The sequence below is a fragment of the Colletes latitarsis genome, chromosome 2, assembly GCF_051014445.1.
Source record: "Colletes latitarsis isolate SP2378_abdomen chromosome 2, iyColLati1, whole genome shotgun sequence".
In the NCBI taxonomy this organism is placed as follows: domain Eukaryota; kingdom Metazoa; phylum Arthropoda; class Insecta; order Hymenoptera; family Colletidae; genus Colletes; species Colletes latitarsis.
Window position 1 is genome coordinate 8,790,641 of NC_135135.1, and position 25,327 is coordinate 8,815,967.

Here is a 25,327-nt window from a genome sequence, read left to right on the forward strand (position 1 = left end):
TTAATAAATAAATATATTCGTGTATAGAAAATATGTTTAAGGACACGTAAGTAGAAAGACAAATGTGTTACGAATTCAGATAAATCGACAATTCTCTGTATCGATCCGGAAGTACTATCTTTTATTTGTAAAACTGGTTAAACACGAAGTAGATATGTTCGTTCTAACCTGAACTTTTTCTTTGTCTATTAAAACTGGTGCTCTTACCTAAATTGTACCGAACCGGTGTTTGTAATTTGTACTGCACTCGCAAGTGGTACAATTTAGACTAATCCCTTACGTTGTATTTTCAAATGGAAAACGGAGGCAATAAGTACAAGAAGAAAGTGTTTTATTGCTCGTGCTGCACTGAAAGCAAACTAAAAATAATTTTAAAAGCATTTTGTAGATAGCTTGATCAGAGTATCTGAATTTTCTTGAAATATTAAAATTGTCTTACATTTAAGAAAAGAAAATAAATAAGTCTTGGTCTTTGATAAAACCAAAACTCATTCTTGTCAATCATTATTAAATTTGTCTCAATCAAATTGTCAAAATTATTTATTATTTATAAGTACAATTTCAGGAACCATTTTTTTAATACAATATTTGCATCAATATAAAGAACTGTTTATATTTATGTTGTACTAATATTTGTATAGTAAGTATTAATTATGAACACGCGCATTTTCTTTTGAATTTTGAAACTGAATATTTTTTAAAAAGTTCCAAATGAAACGTTTGTGCAAACATTAATTAAAAATGTGGGAATTCCAATTCCGGCTGAAATAGATTTGACATCGTAAATATGGCTGACGTTCGATATAGCGCCAAAATGTTTACATCCAGATTAATGTAGAAATACGTTCTGGTTTAATGAATCCCGTTTTATATAAATTTATAATTAGAATGGAAGAATCTCGAGCAAAGAATATGGAAACATTTCCAGCAAAATGTTCCAAATCTGTCCTAATAATCATGATGCAACTGGAACAGGAGATGATTTTACGTAACAAAGAAATTAGATAAAAATTTGAAGTAAAATTTGTTCATACTAGTCTTCGGTTTCGAGAAAATCGACGTGAAAAATTCATGGACATTAGTAGAAATAGTGAGTAATTGTCAGACGCGTCAGATAAATGCAATTAATTTCCAAATTCGATTATATCAAAAAATTTTATTATTATTTTATCAGTATTACAATACGTGTATCATTTATTATTAAATTTCCCTCGACACCCATTAGAACATCAACAATAGCGTTCCTACTGTTATAAATTCAAACTCACTCATATTTTTACCAACATCCATACTCTAAACGAGATCGACAACTTCACAACAATAAAATTTGAAAAAGATTAATATAGCAAACAGTAACAAATATTCTGATTATACTGGTGCTAACTCGATATGTGGTCATTCTGCAAATTATTCAAATTTCACAACTTCATTACAAATTAACAAATGCTCCGACGAGCAAAATTTTCGTACAATTTTCATTGGGGAGTAATAACGATTAACTACCAATCAAAAATATATTTCCCCGTAAATCTCATTAACGGGATTAATTATTTCAAACGCAACTAAATCTACTTCAGAATCACTCTCTTGAAAAATTATTTCGTGTTTCAAAATAAAATTTACTACCACACGATCCAATATATGCACGTTTACTCTATTTTTTTGATTGTTATCGATCGAACAAACGAGCCAGAAAATTCAAAATAATATCGTTAACTTCTGTTCTACAGATCACAAACTTGAAGTATAGTCATCATGGTGGAGCTTATTTTTAGATTATACAAATTCCTGTAATGTGGCCCCTAGATTTCTATTATTTAGTAAAGTAAAATAATTTCTGCAAAAGCAAATCAGACTTGAAGATTAAAATTTTGAAAATATCAAAGATAGTATTGTTCTATAAATTCACACTCTAAACCAGATCTAAAAAAGTTTTAGTGAAACCAAGATTAACATAGTAAACAATAACAAATATTCTCTGAACTCACATGTCCATTATATACATCTTTAAAATTTTATCCAATCTTATTGCTAATATTAATTAATATACAACTATTTTATACAAGGTATTCGACCACCCCTGGGAAAAATTCTAATGGGAGATTCTAGAGGCTAAAATAAGACGGAAATCAAGAACACCAATTTGTTGATTGAAGCTCCGTTAAAAAGTTATTAACGTTTAAAGCTCAGCGTGTACAACAGCGATCTGCGAACAGCTGTGTACGCGTGATAGTTGTTCTCACTCGCAAAACTATTTGGCTGTCGATCCGTCAGTAAGTAGAGTTTCTCATGCCGAGTGAGAACCACTATCACGCGTACGCAGCTGCTCGCTGACTGCTGTTCTACAGGCGGAACTTTAAACATCAATAACTTTTTAACGAAGCCTTCACCAACAAATTGCTATTTTTCATTTTCGTCCTAATTTTGCCTCTAGAGTCTCCCATTAAAATTTCTCCCAGGGAGAAAACAATTGAAAATTTGTGTTTATTAAAATTTACTTTTAATACGACATATCATATAATTGTTTTCAGAAGCCAAACATATTTTGAACTATAGAGAACTTGCGTTTAATAGATTTACTCTGGCCCCTAAACACGAAGTTTGTTCACTGTTCACGTAGGGGACATCGTTTTCCACAAAAGTTCCACGGTGAAATGTGTATTTTTGTTTGAAAGTGTAAAGTATAAGAATACTATTTCAAAAATACGTCAAATTCGTCCGTTTTGTAACACCTGGCGCACGGATTGCACTCGATGGAACACGGTCCGTAAGTTTTATTTCGCGCCGGATATTCGAGAAGTTGCATCGTCGCACAGGAACGCGCGTCCCGCAGAAAAAGGTTCGAGGAATAGGGTGATATTTTTTATTAGAGGGTTGATGTATTGCTTCATTTTTATCTGCCCCGGTAGTTGGCGAGCAATCCGCAAAAACCCGTATTTTCACGTGACTGACAAGCAGCGTGTTAAGAAACTCCAACGCGACTAAAACGCGTTGAAATTTTTAGAACTTGAAACGAAAGCGTCGCTGGATCGATAATCCAGCGAATCACCGTCATCGAAACGAACAAGACACGGTGGTTAAAATTTAATCGTACATTTTAAAACGGTCTTATATATTCATCCGACTCCGAGATATCCAACGAGATTCGCGTTTATCGAACAGATATAAACGACAATTATACTTCAACACCCGGGGCGTCACGCGAAATCCTCCACTTCCATACTAATCAGACTAATTATTATTAACATTAGAACGACTCGAAGGGGTTAAACGACCCATTAGCAACTTCGCGAAAGTAAACTTTCGAGATTGGTAATTGCTATCGGCTGAAAACTTTCCGCCTTTACATGTTCGAGTATTTTCTCAATTACAAATCGATACGAGACTGCTCTTTTAATAATTAAATAGCCCCTGATAGAAATGAGTATGTTGCAAACGTTCAAATTTCATTTGAATATACTATTTTAAGTATACGTTATATAAATTACCATTCAATATTTAATCCTAAAATAACATACTAGAAATAATTTAAATTTGGTGCATAAATGCAATTGAATTAATTAAAATTCGTATTTAATCCGAGTCACATTATAATTAAATATTTACTTCTTCTAAATAGTAATTCTAAATACTGCTTAACTGAATTTTCATACTTTAAAAAAATATAATTTTGTATACAGTGGTGTTTTTTTTTCTCTTCCCACAAATTTCATAATTTTGCTAAATAATGTATTATGTTCTATAAACTCTTGTATACAAGATCCAATTTGTTGTACAATGTTATGTTACACTGTGCAGATCAAGCTTAACAATAAAATATAGCTCACAAGAACTTTTTCCCCTCGTCGACGTCATAATTGCGAGAACATAAAATTTCATTAGTCAGAATTATTAGCAGTAAACGAAAAAAATTACCAGCCTCTGTAAAAACTAGGCAAACTGAAGTTTGGAAACGGAAATTTGCCAAAATGAATTAGTGCAAATACTGGCGATGCACCGAGCAAAACAAAATAAAATTAAATTTAGTAGTTTTATGAACTTTACGATTTAATTAAATAACAGAATAAACGAACAAAAACATGTGGTAATGCGTAAAATACACAATCGAATTATTACGAATTCGTCCAAATCTGTGATATTGTGAATGTGGAAAATATTCTTAAAAAAGACAGTCTGTTTATTTTGGTTTCAAAGATACGATCGATTCTAATATTATTTTTTTATTTGTTTTCAAGTGTTTATCTATTTCTGTGTTTCGCTAAAAATTTATTACAGTTTTTGTCCTGAAGCTTTCAAAAATTTAGAATGCACACAAACGAGGAACAATAATAATAATATATGAACAAATACCTTAACAAACAATGGAAACTGGAAAAAATATTTGAAGGTAAAAATGATACGAGTGATTCCTCTAAATAGACAGAAACTATATTGATATAAATGTCAATGTTTTGAACAATGAATTATTCGAAGTCATAAAAAATTAAAATAATTGTAAAATTTAATTAGGAATATTCATTCATAATTTTAGAAAATTCCAAACAACGTTATTTAAAATAATTAAAAAGTTAAATGCTAGCCAAGAATTCGAATCATTTGAAAATTCAAACTTTACGTATAAAACGGAATATTAGTTATAATGTGTCTCGTAATGCATTAGTAATAATTTTATATTGATTCTTGGAATCTAAAATTCACCAGGTGTTACGAGTATTATTAGACTTCAATTTAATGCAATTTAAATCCGCGATTCGTACCAAATATTTTAAACAATGTACTCTGTATCTACTGGATTCAACTTACTTTAAATTGAAATTATACATTTCCCAGATAACATTAATAAATATTGCTCCTAGCACGTTCATAGCTGTGACATCTTCTGTGGACTTTAATATTTGACAGCATGTGTCAGTGACACTCTGTACTAGATTTTCATATTTCCTGGTACGAGAAACACGCGGTACACTTCATAAATTTCGACAAAAATAGTAAAAAAAAAACACTGAAAACTGAGACACCTTCTTATTACACAAAGAAAATTTAATGAAATATACATACTTCAAAAGTGTTATTTACCTAACACTTTTATAACAACGAATAATCTAAATGAAAGCCAGAGAGAAAAATTATATTAATACCACGAGAACCGTCGTTAAATAATTTAATAAAGAGAAATTGTTATATGATCGAGCAAGCCAAATCTAAACTGTCGGAAAAAGGGAGGTTTCCAGAATAATGAAAAAGGATCCGAAAGACGTCGTCGGAAATATCATCACGAAGGAAGTAACACGAAAGTTCATCCTTAAACATTTCGCAGGTTTCTTAGAAATACTAGATAGCACGGAAGCCCAGAACGGCACGGAAGGAAGCCATTTGTAAGCTGAAACAGTCGAAAGAAAAGGATCGAAGATTCCGAAGGGGTATCAAAATAAAAGCAATCAACCCCGGGATGATATTTTATTCTCTGATAAGAGTAAGTTTCGCTCTTTTTCAGCGGCGCGGAAGAGTTTTAATCCCGAGGAAAGCCAAAGATTCGATTCTATTCCAAGAATCGCCAGTGTTATACACGAGGTTGTAGGTGTATTGGTTTGAGGATGCATAAGATCATCCGATATCGGAGAACTCGTGTCTACCAGAAACTAGGCTAGACAAATATGTTTATCTCGACGTTTTAAAAGATACAATTTCTCGAAAAGTATCCTCTGGCATACGATAGTTGGCAGATAGAAACAGAACGTTCGTTCGATACGATCGTGGACACATATTCGACCATAATTCCATTAATTATGCGAATCGAACGACCCAGCAACATGTTCACTTCCCGAACGTTTATAGTAAATGATTGCACCTTTCACCTTTCGACTGACGTTTCTAGGAAAACATTTTTCAACACGATATCGTCGAACGTTCGACTTTCCGTCGGAATCTGATCTATCGAATCCAGTCTCATTTATAAAAATTATATTTCGCCATTCTGATTTAGCCCAAGCAACGATGATTAGTAACTGTGGAAGTTTTGTTCGTCAAAAAACTAATAACCAAACCATATTTTACATTTTGACTTTAATTGTACCAGAAGATAAATTATTATGCAACGTCTGTATCGATTTGTTAACAAAGTCGATAGTTACTGAAGCTTGCGTGACCCAAATTCGCATCCTGGCGAGATTAGGGTTAACGCTTAACATATTCCCGGCCATTCAGACAACGAGTATTTCGACTGTTCCTATTTTCGTACCGTTTCATGATTCTTTTAGTAGTTGCCCAAAGAGTTCTTTCGACGTTGGGCAAAGTAAACGAATATTCCGCGCGTGTAGAAGCTATAAAACCTCAATTGGGATCAAGTCCGGCGACTGTGCTAGCTATTATATTCCCCAGCGTTTCTTTCCGCCATAAGAACCCTTTACGCAAATTATACGAGTGCTTAGGGTCATTATTTTCCCGTGGAATAAAATTCCTGTCTATTACCCGGTGATACGATTGCACGACGATTTGCTTTTTCTTTCGTTGTATTTTCTATGTTTATCCACGCCAAACGATTCGAAAAACCTCCCTCGCATCATAACTGTGCCGCCATCGTGTTTGACAGTCGCACAATTCGCTTTGTTAACCGTTTCCTCTTCGATAGACCGATGGACGAATGTTCTTCGTTGCGACCTAAATACCCGAAACTTGGATTCGTCGGTTCGATCGGCAGGTGTTCAATTTTTGTCGCTTTTTGTTCGCGTCGACAGCATTTTACGATATTTTAACCAAAGTACCAGGAGGGGGCTTCCTGGCAGCCACACGACTGTTTAAATCAGAAGTTCTTAGAAGAGTGCAAGATCTTCGGGTCACTGATTTTATCGAAACTCCGAAAACTGGTAAATTTCGTCGTTTTATTTACGAAAATGTACCATTCTAGGGTCGGATACCGAATAGTTTTCGAGATATTCGCTGTTCGAGCTTCACGAATCGTTCGATGATTGTTGTTGTGGCTTGTCTGTAACGAGCAAACTCTGTGAAGACGTTAAAATAATCGGAATTGTGTGTGTATGAGAATGGATTATTGATTTTATTGTGAATAAACTGTGAAGATATTTAGAAGGCAATGATAATAATTGGAGAGAGAACAGTATTTTGACGTATTTTTACGATGAAGAAATGTGTGTTTAACAAAACCAGTTGTTATTATATTAAATATATATTGGTTATATTAAAACGTGTTATAAATTAGTCTTAACCCTTTGCACTCGTATTCATGTTTCAGAAGGCTATCAATAAAATGAAAACATTTTTATGGAAACATATTACAATTTAACTTGTCGGTTTACTAGAAAAAATTAGAAAAGTACACAAATGCACATACATACTCTGCATCTCACCCCCTCTCGAACAGTGAAAATCTATATAATATGTGTATATAAATTTTGATTTTTCAAAATATTTAAAATAAATGCAGTACTACATAAAATATGAGGCCTCAATATATTTTTTATTACCAGCCTTTATGAATATATGAAATGTACTTTCACTATTCTCCTCGAAAACACAATTGTGTAATTTTTTATTTTTCTTTGATGATTTTGTTTGTCAACAAATGACCTCGAAAACAAAACCAATTAACCAGGACGAAAGAGGAAAAATCTTTTATCTTTTATTTATTTTCTAAATACAGACACATTTAAGTAGAAACTAAAAGAAAACATTGTAACGAGGGTCCCTAGTAAATATGTGTATAATAATAAAATGTAAGATGGTGACATACGAGGGCAAAGGGTTGAAATTAAGAAATCACAGAAGCAGTGACAGAAATATTAAATCAGTCTTATTGTATACAGGATGTTCGGCCACCCCTGGGAAAAATTGTAATAGGGGATTCTAGAGGCCAAAATAAGATGAAAATCAAGAATACCAATTTGTTGATGAAGGCTTCGTTAAACAGTTATTAACGTTTAAAGTTCCGACCGTATTGAATTTTTTTCTCGAAAATGCGCAAGATTTCGGGGGTATGTCTATTCACCAAAAATGATTGGAATTGACTCCCGCAACCGAAAATAATTTTTTCAAAACGATTTGAAATCTTTTTTTCCGTCGAAAAATTTCACACCTTCCCGAATTTTTTTCTAGAAAGTGGGTAGGATTTCGGGGGTATATCTATTCACCAAAAATGATTGTAATTGCCTCCTGCAACCGAAAATAATTTTTCCAGAATTAATTAAAAAATTTTTTTTTCGTCGAAAAATTTAAGCACCTACCCTATCGATTTTTCTTAAAAATTCATTTTTCATTTTTAGTAATTTTGTTTGACGCCCTACAGAAAAGTTGTTTAATACTTTTTTGTAGGTACCCATGAGCTCTACTTCAGAAAAAAGTTTCATTGAAATATATTCACAATTGTGGGAGTTATGGTTGTTTGAAAATGGGACCATTTTTATGGGGTTTTTCTCATTTTGCAAGGTCAAGGACCAACTTTTCGAATATTTTTGCGATTTGTACATATACTCCATCAAAATACGCGTAGTTTGTTTTTTTAAACATTAAAATCGTCCAATCCGTTCAGAAGTTATGACATTTTAAAGATTCGCATGAAAATTCGGGCAGACATTTCTGGCCAGAAATTATATTTTCGGTAAGGAATTTTTTTCTCGAAACTGAATAGGATTTCGGGGGTATGTCTGTTGACCAAAAATGGTTGCAATTGACCCCTGAAACTAAAAATAATTTTTCCAAGACGATTCGAAAGTCTTTTTTTTCACCCAAAACTTTCAGCACTTACTCGAATTTTTTTCTCGAAAGTGGGTAGGATTTCGGAAGTATGTCTATTCACCAAAAATGATTGTAATTGACCCCCGCAACCGAAAATAATTTTTCCAGAACGGTTTTAAATTTTTAAATTTAATTGTTAATAACTTTTTAACGAAGCCTCCATCAACAAATTGGTATTCTTGATTTTTATCTTATTTTGGTTTCTTGAATCCTCTATTAAAATTTTTCCCAGGGGTGGCCGAACACCCTGTATAATTCAATCTTCCCAAAGCCTCTGATACTTGTATCAAAAAAATTATGTGATTTGACTGCTAAAAAAATTTGGAATCCGTATCATTTATTTGATTTCATTAAGAAAAAGAAGAAATGATTGTATAATATTGTTTCTTTTTGATTTTACTTATTTTATCGATATTTAAAATGAAAGAAGAAAGATTGCAAAATATTGCTTCTTTTTGATTTTGTACAATTTGTATTCATTTTGTTTAATTTTGTCTTGATTATTAAATCAAATTGAATGCTAAACAGTTGTTGTTTTATTGCATGAAAAATTCTCTCTTGTGTGTTTCCAATTAATTGATGTAACAGAGGTTCTACAGTAGTCTAACCGAAGGAAATATCAGGGCATCCGATTTCGGTAGAGATCGACCAGCAATTCCAAACCTTTGGCCGGAAGTATGCGTTGCAGTATCTCCGAGGAGGACTGGAAACTCTCGGTCAGAGCAGTTATAATGTTCCTGGAGTGTTCGTAACTCGATGAGTGCGTCTGGAGTTAATATTCGCGTGACTCCATCATCGTCAAAGCTGGCGAAACGAGGGTTGTAAGGACTTGTGATGTCTGTACGATCGTTTGATCAAGTAAACTTTGCCTGAATGAAAAAGTTTGCCGACTAAGAATTTCAGGAACGAAAAGAATCACCGAGAGTCGAGCCTCTTTTGGTCGTCTGCTCGAGGATCTGGTCAAGAAAATTTCTGCTCGGACTAGCGAGACTTCAGAACCCCCAGAATACCAATTTTTCCTTTCTGATAGGTGAATGGACGCTAACCAATGAGGACTTAATTAATCCTCCCAAATATTAAAGGTAAAATTACTCGAATTTTGTCAATTATTTTAGTCAAACCGTTGTTTCATCCTGAATTAATTTAATACTGTGAGATTGTACTTTTGTAATAGTATTAACATCTGATATGATATCAGAATTTTTAAAACATTAACTGAACTTCAACCTTAAAATAGATAGATACTTTTTCTACATAAAAATTACTTTCCTTTGTTCGCCAAGATTTAAGATTTTTCGAGTATTTCTTAACACGAAAAATTTTATGTATTAATACTGTGAACGTTCAACAAGAAATTGATAACTTTTTTATAATGGCGGTTACTCGTGTTTAACAAAATGGTAGATGGTCTGGTTGAAGTTGGGTCACTTATAATCCATAATAAAAATAGCTATAACTTTTGATGATATTTTAAATCGAAATAATAAAAATCGTCGTTAAAGAGTAAATTTCCAGCTATGGTCTTTCAAATTAAGAATTCTTCTGTTAATAAATCGAGGCTGAAAATAAATCCCTAATAACAGAGAAATCACGTATTTGTCAGAAACCTTGTTTTAAACGCCTTGACAAGTATTCTACTCTAGAAACGTATTCCATATTAGGGCAACTGACCCTAAATTTCCAGCTATGGTCTTCTAAATTAGGAATTCTTCTATTAAGGGGCCATTCTACTTTATAGACAAGAAAAATACATGTTTGTGATTTTTTTTTGCGGGCTATTAAAGAGCGATTAATTCCGGATTTTGTGGATATATTTATTATATATTTAACTATATTTACGAATTTTTGCAACGCATAATATCTACTGATTACGCAGTTTTTGTTGATCAACGAACAACAGTTTGTACGAACGGCGCCCAACTGCGTAGGTACTATTTTGCGAACAAGTTATCCGAAATCTAAAGACCAAAGATATTCTTAATATAGATAAATTTGGTTATCGCATGAACTAGGACCTTTTCAAAAAAACGAAAAATGGCAAAATAGCAGTTATTTTACGAAAAGATACTGAATATTTTCATATATCCGGTTGCTTTTTTGTTAATAAAAAAAAAAGTATTGCATATATAGCAGTTATCTTTATGCATGCTATAGAGAGACCAGTTCCAAAGATATTGCATAAATTTGATGTTGATATCTTGAATAATTTTCATGTTATTGTCTACGCAGTGCCGAAAAACGTAGTTTCGAGAAAAACAGCTTCAAAGTTCCACGTTCAGTTATTATACCTGCGCGTGGTACATTTCAGCAGGCTATAACTTCGTCAGTTTTCCGAATTTCAATTTAATATTTGGTAGACATATTTTCGAGATTACATGCTAAAAGAAAACGTAAAAAAAAATCGATTTTTTAAATCCCACAAAGTAAGAAGGCCCCTTAATAAATCGAGGCTGAAAATAAATCCCTAATAGCGGAGAAATCACGTATGCATCGGAAACCTTGTTTTAAGCGCCTCGACAGAGATCGATCAACCGTTCCCGGATCAAACCAATATACATTTGTTTGTCTCGGGGCGCCCTTGCAAACGGTTCACGCTTATCGGGTAAGATTCCCCGATGTGAATGCAAACCGAGGTCCCAGCGCGATGCCGTGCGTCGCATTCGCGTTCCCTCCGCTCCCATCGAGGTCGTGCATCGCGAGCCCACCCAATTACCAGGATACAGATCGTTAGCGATTTCCAAAGAGGCTCCGGGTGTACAATGCGAGAGCCCGACCTCGACGACTTCCCTTTCGATCCACTTTTTACCGCGGAAAACCGCTTACGACCGGTTCCGATGTAACAAATCGCGCATACGCAACGCGCCCGTTTCGACCCGCGTCGCACCAACACCGACGACATCACACGGCGAAACTGGAACGGAAACTCGTAAAATATGAGATATAAAAGAGGTAAGTGAAGAGTTACATAAAAGGTCGGTGCAAACGACTGGGAACGTACGCGTCAAAGGCGACCGTACTTGCTTTGATTCCGGCTGCCGGTAACGATGTTGCAAACACACGCTCGCCTTCATAAAACTCTTGTCTCCGACGCCGACGCGCAGAACCAATAAACACGGGCTGCGGTTCACTCGACCATTTTTCCCTGGCCACTCGAAATCCGCTTCGATCGATGGTAACGATCTCTGCCCGTTTACAGTAACTTTAATACTCGGACACTATGAGATTTTTAATTTGTTACGTCATGACTGCGTTTCTAACGAAACAAACAAAAAACATGATCAAGTATTATATTAACGTATATGTCCAGTAAACGATAGTGTAAGTTTTATTTACATAACTTACAATAGTTGTTAGATAACACGATTTAAATAAAACATTGTCCGATTTTCGCGTTGCTTTAATATTCGAACGCTTTTAGAAACTATTTATTTTTAGGCTAATTTTTATAATAATATGAGTTTTAATATCTTGTTAGCTAGCCATCCTGATTGCCTTTAAACGTTGTGGAATATTGCTAATGAGTTTTTTTAAATATTCAGTACTTATATTGTCCCATTCTTCTTTCAACCGATGTTTCAATATTTCTTTTGAAGATGTTGTTGTTCTAATACGTCGCTCTAGTTCATCCCACACATTTTCAATAGGGTTGAGGTCTAGTGATTGAGGTGGTGGGTGCAAAACTTTCGGACAATTGTACAGCAAATATTCCTGTACTGTTAAACTTAAACGTGTTTAAAATTCCCATTTGTGTAGCACTTTTATGTAAATTATTAAATACACATTTTTGTCCATAATATTGTCAATAAAAACTAATTCGTCCAATCCAAATGTGGATATGTGCTTTACAGTCGGTCTTAGATTTTTAAATTTAAATTCATCCTTTTTCTTGCGCCGCACCATTCTTGATCCATCTGACCCAAAAACGTTAAATTTACTTTCGTCGGTAAAAATGACGTCGTTCCACTATGTTTTTTCCTTCAAAACAAATTCTTTAGCAAAATTTAATCTCTTCTTTCGATTCTGTTCATTCACTTACGGTTTCCTCCTAGCCACTATCTTTTAAGGCTCTGCGGATCGTTTGGGGATGTACCTTCTTCCCAATCTCAGTTAACCCCTTCCCGTGCCATTTAACTCGATGAAATCCGGGCCCAATCGGTAGGTGTCAACGCGCAGTAAACAGACCAGACTGATTCTAAACTACTTTGTAACAAAGATTATAAGAATCGTGACCAACTCTTGTGGGCGTACTGATAGCAATTAAAACTCAATCACGATCTCTCTGTCCGCCAGCCTGGCTCGTGATGTTTAAGTTTGGGCCAAAATCTTCATCACGAGTCAGACTCGTTAAAGTACGGGAACGGGTTAAGAACTCAGCTGCTAATTTTGGTGCACTGAGTGAAGGATCCTTCTTTATTTTTCTTATTAGTTTTCTCTTATCGCGTACATCCAAATTCTTCGATTGGCCCTTTTAAATTTTAACAATTTAAACGGAAACAGTAGCGTAGCTTGCTCACACATTTGCTTCTCTGCAATCCGATATTTCTTGCCTTTAAATCACAGCGAGCGTTTTTATTCAGGAACCGAACGAACCATAATATTGTTCGTTGCAACGGATCCCTGGTTCGTTCCAGTCGTTGACTCGCGCTGCTGCAATTCGCGCCAAACAAACTGATCTTCCTTCACGCTCCAAGATCCCGTTGTCGTTAATTTACGAAATTTCGTAATATTTCGATCGAAATTACGCCGGGGGATGAGCAAGAAACAGAACCGGGGTGCACCGCGATATGACTGCTCGGATATAATTAGATTTACATCGCTCAGCTCGTCTCGCTCGAACGGATTTCAAATATTCCTGTAAATTACGGGCAAAAAGGCGGCTCTGCGACCCAATTCAACCCCATGATTCTATTCTCCTTCGTTCCCCGTCGCCGTTGCTAACCCCTTTTTCGAAACATTGTACAGCGGGCCATAACGGCGGCAAAAGAAAAAAAAGAAAAAAAATAACAAAAAAATGGGCAACCGCAACGACACGCATTCATAAACGCGAAACTTTCGAGCATCGCAATCGGGATAAAAGCTTCAAAGAACGGCAACTGCTGTCACGCGGAGCAATGGAACGCGGATTATCAGAGCACCGTTTAACAAAAATACCCATTACCGTAATACTCGTTGCACGAAATGGCAATTCGACAGAATGGGAGGCACGCGATGGCGAAAAAAAAAGTACGAAAAGTGAAAACATCGTCGTGCTTATTACTTAGCGTCGATGGGAGGCTTGCATTTGGGGGAGGGGAAAAAAGGCTGTAGTTTCTAAAATTAACTGTTTCGTGAAAAACCACTAGCCAATGAAATGCGTACATTTTTCTGTAGAATGTTTCCTACGAATCTCGTGGATGGTCGTAGTCGAAATTCGATGCTTCAATTTTTGTTTTGGCGATTTTTTATTAGTTACGGTGGTAAACTCGTTACGAACATTTTTTCACAATCTATTAGGCCACGTATATAATTTATTTTTATTTTTTTTAATAATAATTAGAGTATATAGAATGTATTACAGTTTGATATGTCCCATTAAAAATATAGAATTCCATAAATAAGAGTAATTGTCTTCTTTGTTGAAATTTATCTGCTGTTTAACAAGTGCTTAACAAAACTTATTTAAAAGGAAACAAATTATATGTCTGTTCTAAAGAAATACGAAAAGTTTTAAAAAATGACCTATAACAGACTGAATAGCCTGAAAATTTCCTTTCTTCCTTTGTTAAGTATTAAATTTTCATTGAAGGATGAGAAGGATGTTACATATTTTGAATATGACATATTAAATTTCGATTAAATATTTTATACGTTCTACCTGTTATTTAAAAGAATCAAATTGTATATGTTTTCCAGCAGAATGTGAAAATGTGTGAAGAGTACTCATAATGAGTTTAAAATCGAAGCTGCTAATTGTATTTATTCAGACTTCTTCTGTGCATTGACAATTGTATTGGATCGGTCCACAATTATTTGGAGATTTATCACTGGATGACGTTTCATTGTTTTCATTTAATATCTACTTAGCCTGTATTTCACTTATTGACACATGCTGATTGGTGATTCATCGCTAATTATTTTCGAAACAGTATTTCTAACAAGAAAATTTTAATGTCTATTTATATTTACATAAACGAAAAACATATAATTATTGCTTCACTGCATTTTACAATTTATAAAATCAGTTGAAAATTTATGGTGTATTCTAAATAAGAAAAGTTACACATATACATAATTTCTCTCATATGGAATACATCATCAATTTCCAACTAATTTCTATTATGATTATAACTGATTATGCAGACGTGTATTATTATGGTATTCGTATTTGTCATTATCAAATGTAGTTGACAATTAATGATTTTGTTTTAAAAGCCATGTAAACGCAAAAGAATTCAAATATTCCTCAAATGTACTGTAAAATAAAAAATGTTGACTGGCTAAAAGAAATTTGGAAAATGCTGACCCAAATAACGACATTAAAAAAAAAAAAATCCATACGATACAGTACCAAAAACTGCAAAAATTCTGAAATTATCACACTCGAAGAATCTTGGCATGAAAAATAAACACAACGTTTTGCTTTCCCAAAATTTGAGAGAAAAGAATTAATTCGATTGTTGATGACGCGAAGCAAATAATTTATAACAATATTCAAGGAAAATAATACCGATTCGAACAAGGTGATTCATCGATGACCACCTCAAAACCGAACTTCCACCGAGGAAGGTTTTCAAGATATATGCGTATAATGGCATTCGAAAGGTATTATTTATTACGAGCTTTTACCACACAATCAGACCATTAATTCGGAGAAACATATCCTCTCGATCGAACAAACCGAAGACGATAATCGAAGGAAAGCATTGGGAATTAATCAAGAGAAAAGGTGCAGTGTTTTACCAACACAATCCCAGGCCACACGTATCTTTGATGACACGGCAGAAATGATGGGAGTTGAATTGGTACGTAATCAATTATCCAGCATATTTTCCTGACCTGCTATCGTCAGGTTTCTACTTACGGTTTTTACAATATTCCGTTAATGGAAAAATTTTCCATTTTCCAGACAGCTGTAATACATATCTGTCGTGCATTTTTACCGATGAAGATCATAGTTTGCTCGATGGACGACAAAAATATAGTGAAATAAAATTTTAGTACATTGAATAAATTTGTTTCGCTATCAGAAAACTTAATTTTATTTATCATTTAAAAACCCTCAAAGACTCGATCAATTTTACAAGAAATATCACCTTCAGATTTCCGAGTGATCATTTTAATTTAAAAATATTTTTGGACGTTATTAGAACAAAGGACAAATATCAAATTCTTTTTATGAGAAATAAACAGTCGCTTAATAGTAACATACCGATTTTTATAAAACTTTAAACAGAGACAGAGCAATACAAAATATTATATGCATGTGTTTCTCATTAACTGAGTGGTATAATCTCAAAACTGTAGATAAAATATTTATTGAATTAAGGAGGTCGTGTGTAAAATTTTATTCACGAATAATAAATAAAAATTTTACGTTAATTCGTAAACTAACTTCATTTATAAACTTAGTAAATTGAAACCCATTAACATATTTTTTAAAATGCATTTAAACGAGCGAAATCACAAGTTATTTGTTATTCGTGAATAAAATTTGCCCAACTCTGGTTGAGCAGTTATTTACTGAACAGTTAAAGAAACGATACTTCACAGAGCAAAATATTCAAGTTTTACAATGGCCAGACAGGTCACCAGACCTCAACATCATTGAAAATTATTGATCACAATTATTGAAAGCACTATACTCTAAAAGAAAGCAATTCCAGACTGTCCAGAAATTGAAAAATCACGTCGAACAAAACTGGGATATCTTCGAATCGAAAAATTGAAAAATTATTAAAATTTCTACCAGTCCGATTATTAACAATTCTAGAAACTAAAGGGAGATCAATAAAATATCAAAGAAATACGTTACTACAAATATTATATTATTGAAAGAATATTATCTTTTAACCGATTTTTCGTTACTTCTCAATATTCTTAAATAAAACTTCCTTTATACAGGGTGTTCCGCATTTTTCCGTACACACTTCAGCAGTGTGTTGTACAAGTAAAAATAAGATAACAAAAAATTCATAAATGCTTTGTTGAAAAGTTATGACAAAAATATGAAATATGATATTCTTTTTATTTACTAAACAAACACTAAAATTTTGTTTAAAGAAAGCAACTGTAAAATAAATATCCCAGAACATGTTTATGTAATTTGTAATTATTACAAGACAGTACCATCGCCAAATTCAATAAAAAATATTTTTCCACGAGTAAAAAACATTTACATTTATATTGTGCTATGTATCCCGTAAAATTGATGAATTTCGTAATCCTAGTGCTAATAAAGCGTATATATCGCTTACCCCTCTTCTACTTATCGAACGTCCCCGTGTACCGTTTGGCCATTTAATCCTGGGGGCACCTTGTACAAGGCAGCTGCGTCTACGAGTTGAACAGTCATGGCTTCAATCGACCAAGCGTATCCGCAGGCTATCGCCTACTAGGAGTACCTGTGCAAAGTCGTTCAGCAACGACCGCCGCAACCAATATGGGCGCCGCATTCAACAACGTCGTTCGCCATTTCACTGTGTCCCATTCCGACGCTTACTTGTTCGCCCACATAACGACGACGATTCACTAGGCGTCTCCTTCAAAACGAAACCGAACTCCACTACTCGCGAATCGACAATATCGTGGTCGTTTGAACCGCGCGGTTTTTTAAATAAAATCTCGAGATCACAGGGGCAAAGATTGACCGCCATTCGGCCACGACCGTCACTCGCGAAATTAACCCCTTGTCGTACAATAACTAGTCTGACTGGTTACAAGTTCTCGATGTCAAATTTCAGAATCATGAAACTAGACACTCGTCATCAAGTCTTATTGTGTTAACGCTAGAACCACAATTACGGTGAATTTACTTGTACCAAAGCAATTAAAACGATAGATACTTGAAGAGATGTATCACTCAATGGAAATTCATTCATTCTCTTATAGAAAATCACGGTGAATTTGCAAAAATCCAGTCGTGTTAATTTTTTACAATTTTTAATAGAAATTACGAATGAGAAAGAAATCTATTCTTTTTCATCATTGTTAAGTAAAACTTTTCCTTTATATAGTAAATATTCTAGAACACGTTCGTATAATCTGTTTCCTTGTACGAACAAATTTAAACAAAATTGAACAGTATACGTTTGAAAAATTATTTGAAATTAAATCGCAAGAGATGTATAACGCAATGAAAATAAATGTTTATTCATTCTCTTATAGAAAATCACGGTGAATTTGCAAAAATCCGGTCGTGTTAATTTTTTACAATTTTTAATAGAAATTACGAATGAGAAAGAAATCTATTCGTTTTCAAAATTGTTAAGTAAAACTCTTACTTTATTACAAAATTAAACAAAATTAAACAGTATACGTTTGAAAAATTTGAAATTAAATCATACGCCAAGGGGTTAATATGGAACAATTAGTTTGAGAATTTGATTGCCGCGTCTTGAATAGTTGAGGTTGTAACTTGCCGAAACGTAGTCTATCGCGTTCCACGCACAACTGTGGTATTCGAAGTTCTCTCGAAGGCCTTTTCGTGGTACGGATTTCGATAACAACTACCTGCTCAGTTGTCAACGCGATTGGCCAGAAATTTCACGCGACGCTATAGTTGATCGAAGAAGGTGAATGACTGTTTCGTTCCGCGAATCGAAAGGTACAACTGTGTCCTTCGCGCGATATAAACAAGACTATCGTATGCCACTTATCATAGACAGAATACAATTTCAGTACTGAAGAAAAATATCAAACGCTTGAAATACTTATATATTTTGTGTATGTAAGAGAAATATACATTTTATACAGAGTGTTAGGTCACCTTTGGATAAAATTTTAATAGAGAATTCTAGAGGCCAAAATAAGACGAAAATCAAGAATACCAATTTGTTGATGAAAGCTTCGTTAAAAAGTTATTAACAATTAAATTCAAAAATTTCAAATCGTTCTGGAAAAATTATTTTCGGTTGCGGGGGTCAATTGCAATCATTTTTGGTGAATACACATACTTCCGAAATCCTACCCACTTTCGAGAAAAAAATTCGAGTAAGTGCTGAAAGTTTTGGGTAAAAAAAAAGACTTTCGAATCGTAATTTGGAAAAATTATTTTCGGTTGCGGGAGTCAATTACAATCATTTTTGGTCAACAGACATACCCCCGAAATTCCACTCAGTTTCGAGAAAAAAATTCAGTGCGGTCGGAACTTTAAACGTTAATAACTGTTTAACGAAGCCTTCATCAACAAATTGGTATTCTTGATTTTTATCTTATTTTGGCCTCTGGAATTCCCCATTAAAATTTTTCCCAGGGGTGGCCGAACACCCTGTATAAAACATAAAAACTTCTATTTAATAATTATGCAATTTTGTCAATGCTATACTTTTCTAATTTCAAGTAGTAGTATTCAATCAACTTTGCTTTTATCTAACATTTTTCCAAGTACCATTACTTGATTTTCTTTTAAATAATATTGCAAGTGAATAGCAGGTTTTAGCTTTTGTGTCAAATAGCAATCAAATAACTAGCAACAGAAATCGTAGAAATTGAAGATAGACTAAGAAGTAACTGTAATATTGTTCAAATAAAATTAGTTGATGTATACATTTTTTTCTCCAACTTCTGCATTATATTTCCTTCGAATTTAAAACACGTATCATGTGGGATATGTAAAATGTACATTTTCTTTTCTCAAATACAAAAAATATAGAAATATGCAAAGTATATTATATTTTTGACCAGTATTGTACATTATATCAAGGTATTTACAATAGTAAAAAGGAAAAGGAAAAAAATATTATAGTTATAATTGAAAGTAGCAACAATGACGATTAAATCGTTCGAATAAAACAAAGATACGCGCATAAAGAATTATGTCAAATATATCAAGTTCCAATGCTTGTGATACGGATTCAAAAACATTAATTTTTAATTAAACAGTGTGGGTAAAAATATTTAATTTTGAATAAATTTTCTATTGTAAACGAATTTAAATACAGTTGTTCACAACACACAGAATTCTGTTGGATTGAACAATTTATTTACATAGTTAAATTATGTTATCTGTTTTATGTTTTTATATAACTATTAATAAAATTGTCTTCTGTCTATTTCAATGTATCTTCTTAAGATCATTTTTAAAGTATTCTACAATGACAAGCAGTTCTTCTAGTATTTTTTGGCAAGAAACTATAAAACCTATTGCAATAAAAATTGAAGGTTATACTTATGCGCGTTTTGGTAATAGTTACAATTTGTTCCATTCTAAAAAAGTAAGAATTATCGGTGCTACGTGTCCTCGAGCGTGGTTGTTAAAAAAGAAACGTCGTCGCACCTAAAGCTAGTCTACGCGAGAAGAAGATTCTCCACCGTTGCTGATGGGATTCCCAGAGAATACTCTGCTGCGAGTCACTCCTAACTGATGCCAACGTGACAGCCGTCGCGTACACTGCACAACTCCTAAAGTTGGCCAAGGCAATCCGCGAAAAGCGATCGTGTCTGTCTTCTCCACAACAACGCCCGTACCAGAGTCGCCCCGGCCATTTTGACCCTGGAAGTTGTTCCTCGTGCTTTATATTCGTCTGACCTTACCCCCATCAAATTCCACTTACTAAAGTTAACCTTCTCCAACCTAAATTATCACCAAATGTATATCACCATTGATAAACACCAATAACGAGACATAAACCAAATTACAATAGACACAAATTGTCAACTCTACTCGCCATAATATGGAATGTTGTAAAACAATTGTATATTGTTTATTTGCATACTATTGATTAAATTGCACCATATACATATAGACAATAGGATTAAATAAAACCCCCCTCAAATTCCAGCCCCTAAAGTTAACCTTCTCCAACCTAAATTACGTTTGGCTTTTGAAGAAAATATCACTAAATGTATATCACCATTGGTAAACACCAATAACGAGATATAAACTAAATTACAATAGACACAAATTGTCAACACTACTCGCCATAGTATGGAATGTTGTAAAACAATTGTATATTGTTTATTTGCATACTATTGATTAAAATCCACCATATTCATATAGACAATAGGATTAAATAAAAAATATAAATAATGAGTGACTTCTGAGTCATGCTTGCTGGAAGAGGGTTAATCTTTGATCTGACAATATTTGAATTACAAAAGAATATTATACGTGCAATAATTAAACAAATATTTTCAAGCAAAGAATCAGTTTCATTAATTCCTCTTATAGACACATTTGATAGGATTAGAGATTACATATTATATTTTAACCCAGCCATACTATTGCCAAAAATCTACTATACAGGGTGTTCGGCCACCCCTGGGAAAAATTTTAATAGGAGATTCTAGAGGTCCAAATTAGACGAAAATCAAGAATATCAATTTCTTGACTGAGGTTTCGTTTAAAGGTTATTAAAAAATTAAATTAAAAAATTTCAAATCATTCTGGAAAAATTATTTTCGGTTGCGGGGGTTAATTACAATCATTTTTGGTGAATAGACATATCCCTGAAATCCTACGCAGTTTCGAGAAAAAAATTCATTACCGAAAATTTCATGTCTGACCATACCATTGAGATGTTTCACTGAAATTTCATGCAAATGTTTAAAATACCATAACTTCTGAACGGATTGGAGGATTTTAATGTTTAAAAAAGCAAACGACGCGTATTTTAATCAAGAATATGTAGAAATTGCAAAAATATTCGAAAAGTTATTCCCTGACTCCGCAAAATGAGAAAAACCCCATAAAAATGGTCCAATTTTCAAACAGCCATAACTCCTACAATAGTGAATATATTTTACTGGAATTTTAGGGAGACCTAGAGTTCATGGGTACCTACAAAAAAGTACGTAACAATTTTTCCGTACAGCGTCAAATAAATTAATTAAAAATGAAAAACGAATTTTTAAGAAAAATCGACAGGGTTACGTATCTAAATTTTTCAACGAAACAAGAAAAAATTCAAATTATTCTGGAAAAATTATTTTCGGTTGCAGGGGTCAATTACAATCATTTTTGGTGAATAGGCATACCCCTGAAATCCTGCGCATTTTCGAGAAAAAAATTCAGTACTGACGGAAGTTTAAACGTTAATAACTTTTTAATGAAGCTTCCATCAACAAATTGGTATTCTTGATTTTCGTCGTGTTTTGGCCTCTAGAATCTCCCATTACAAAACAGCATTGAATAAAAAATGTAAATAATGGGTATGTGACTTCCGAGTCATGCTAACTAACAGAAAGTTAATCTTTGATCTGACAATATTTGAATTACAAAAGAATATTATAGTGCAATAATTAAATAAATATTTTGAAGCGAATAATCAGTTTTGTTAATTCCTCTCAGACACATTTAATAGAATCAGAGATTACATATTATATTTTAAACCACCCGAATCCATAAAAATATAAACCCATGATTTAACAATTCCATGATCAATTTTCCTTGAAAATTTTTATTATTCTTAATACTTCGAACGGTCCACGAAATTCATTAGTCTAAAAAAGAAGTTTTGGCAAGGGAAATAGATTAAGAACCATTTACCATCGGTTTAGAAACGCTGTTCGTATTTTTGTGTATATTAAATGTACTTACATCGTTAAGTAAGAAAGTACAGTTACTAGGAACGACGAAAGCTTTTGGTTGGCGGCTCTTTAGGATGGTCTGGCGAATGCTGATTTGCAAGAAGCTTCTTAAAGAGCCAATAGGTTTATTGGGGAACGAGGAGAGACGGTTGGGAAATCCGATAGCTCTGTGCAAGTAGAGTCGTGGCGTAACGTTACAAAGGACTTCGGCAACAGATGTTTCAAACGCGTTTACAAATTAATTGTAGACGAGCGGAGAAACAGTTCGATTACGGACATAATCCAAATTAGATGTGTGAGGGTGGAAATTACGGAATTTAGGCCAACGGACTCTGCTCGCCCGTAAGCTATGATTTACAAGGCATGATCTCCAACGTGGACAATCAAAAAATTCTGAATTAAATACTACTTTCCCAACACGTCTGTCCATTACACACTACTTCTACTTATGTTACTCCATTCTTCTTCAAGAATTTTCGAAGTCAAATTTCGTGAAATTCATGACCAATATGAACGAAAAATTATTCTACATTTTCAACTAATTTTTGTACGTCGAATCGATCCCTTTGCAGTTGTATCGTAATTATCGGGACACCGTGTATACAGGGTGTTCGGCCACCCTTGAGAAAAATTTTAATAGAGGATTCTAGAGGTCAAAATAAGAGGAAAATCAATAATACCAATTTGTTGATGGTGGCTCCGTTAAAAAGTTATTAAGGTTTAAAGTTCCGCCTGTAATGAATTTTTTTCTAGAAAATGGGTAGGATTTTGGGGGTATGTCTATTCACCAAAAATGATTGTAACTGACTGCCGCAACCGAAAATAATTTTTCCAGAACGATTTGAAATTTCTTTTTTTCGTCGAATAATTTAGGCACCTAATTAGATTTTCGGTAAGGAATTTTTTTCTCGAAAGTGGATAGAATTTCGAAAACATGTGTATTTATCAAAAATGATTGTAATTGACCCTCGTAACCGAAAATAATTTTTCCAGAACGATTTGAAATTTTTGAATTTAATTGTTAATAACTTTTTAACGAAGCCTCCATCAACAAATTGGTATTCTTGATTTTCGTCTTATTTTGGTCTCTAGAATCCCCCATTAAAATTTTTCCCAGGGGTGGCCGAACAACCTGTATAAAGTGAGTCGTAATTCATGGTACAAATTGGGTCAGGTAGATTTTGTAGCTCGAAATAAAACGAAATTGCATGGGAGGTTACTTATTCGAGAAAATTGAATTTAAATACCAGTAGAGTACAAGTATATGTACTTAATTAATATCCAACATGAATTTCACGATAGACTGCTGTCGCGGTTTCAGTCAAAATACTGTTCATTTATTTAAGTATTGTACTCTTTTAATTAAGTTTTACTACTATAATTCGTTGTTTTGAATGTTCCAGACGTGATATTTTCAGAATCAACTATATTCTGCTCGCGACTCCACGGTCTGTAACGAAGTCTGTGATATCGGTTACTAATTATGTACGCGTGTACTCAACTGATATCTCGATTCAATTGTTTCGAACAAAGCCACCCACTCAAATTCATTATTCCTGGTTTGATAAACCAACAACACAACCACAATAATTTACCATTTAGTATATTGATTGCAACTAAATTTAGTAGATCTAGATTCAACTACTAAGATTTATTAATTATTATGTTGATTTTAATTAAATCTATTAAAAAAACTAACCTTGCACCGCATGTAAGAAGATCGCGACGTTCCCGACCATGTTCACGAATGATATATTCCCGCTAGCTTTAACCAGAAGTTTTACAACCTTTTATCTGTTGGAGCTCAGACGAATCAATCGATAATATCAAGTCCGATCTCGCTTTGCTGTCGTTTCTTAACCAATTCAAGCTTCACACACGTACCGTTCACATAATCCCACGAATCATTCTTGATTAATAATGCTTCCACTTGCATCTTCCAAGTGCCATAATTATCTTTATTACGGGTTTCTATTTTGCACGCGTTCATCATGTTTCTGTCTTTTTACTCTACACGTTCACGACACAGCAATTCACTACTTCCTTTACCGATTCTCTGTTCACCGTTAATCAAGAAGAATTAACTAGTTAGTTAAAAGTTAATTAAGAAGAAATAGTTCACCCGAGATAATCTTTTATAAGCAAACTGTATTTTGATACATCTCTCGCACGTGTCGCAAGACGAACTAACGAAATCAAGATGGCGCATCTGCTTGTATTACGGTGGCGCCCTCGCCGATCGACTACGTGGCGCTCTCGATCTACAATCGACTTCAATATAATCTAATTATAAATAAAAAATATTTATATAGAATCTATCTGGCCCAATTTGTATCGTGAATTACGACTCAATCTGTATGTGTATGATTTAGGTAAATATTCTAACGAAATATAAGCTCTATAATTCTAAACAATAAACAGTTCAAATCAATGAGATTATAAGATAAATTATTATATTGTTGTATACTTTCCATTAGACCAATTTGTAAAAATCATAGAAACTGTGTTTGTAAAAATGAAAAATTGTCTATTCTGTATAAGACGATCTTACTATGCGTTTATAAAAATTTATGATAATCGTTTCCTCAAATAAATATAATTTTTCTAAAACTTTATTAATTACCACTTCTCTCTGAAGGCTTTAAATCATAAATATAAATTACTAAATCCTTTTTTCATTACTTACTGCATCTCGTTAAGTAAAATTTTTCCATATAGGATACTTGAAAGTAGTTCAGTGAATTTTTAGCAAATTTTGAACTGACAAAAAAAAAGCGTAAACAAATCGTGTTAAATTCCAGATTTAATATTGTCTGTGCTTCATAAATAATAATAGATATAACAATTGATATTC

At 33.5% G+C, this 25,327-nt stretch overlaps 2 protein-coding genes across 2 annotated transcripts in view; one reads left to right on the top strand and one right to left on the bottom strand.

Annotated features, from left to right (window-relative positions):
- LOC143348831 (uncharacterized) overlaps positions 1-21,251 on the top strand; it is a 334,784-nt gene extending 313,533 nt beyond the window's left edge. The window contains exon 3 of the transcript XR_013080831.1: positions 21,191-21,251. The gene's annotated coding sequence lies outside the window, so the exon portion shown is untranslated. The remainder of the gene's footprint in view (positions 1-21,190) is intronic.
- Positions 1-25,327, bottom strand: part of LOC143348898 (lachesin) — a 141,534-nt gene that overhangs the window by 70,102 nt on the left and 46,105 nt on the right. The gene's annotated exons all lie outside the window — the stretch shown is intronic.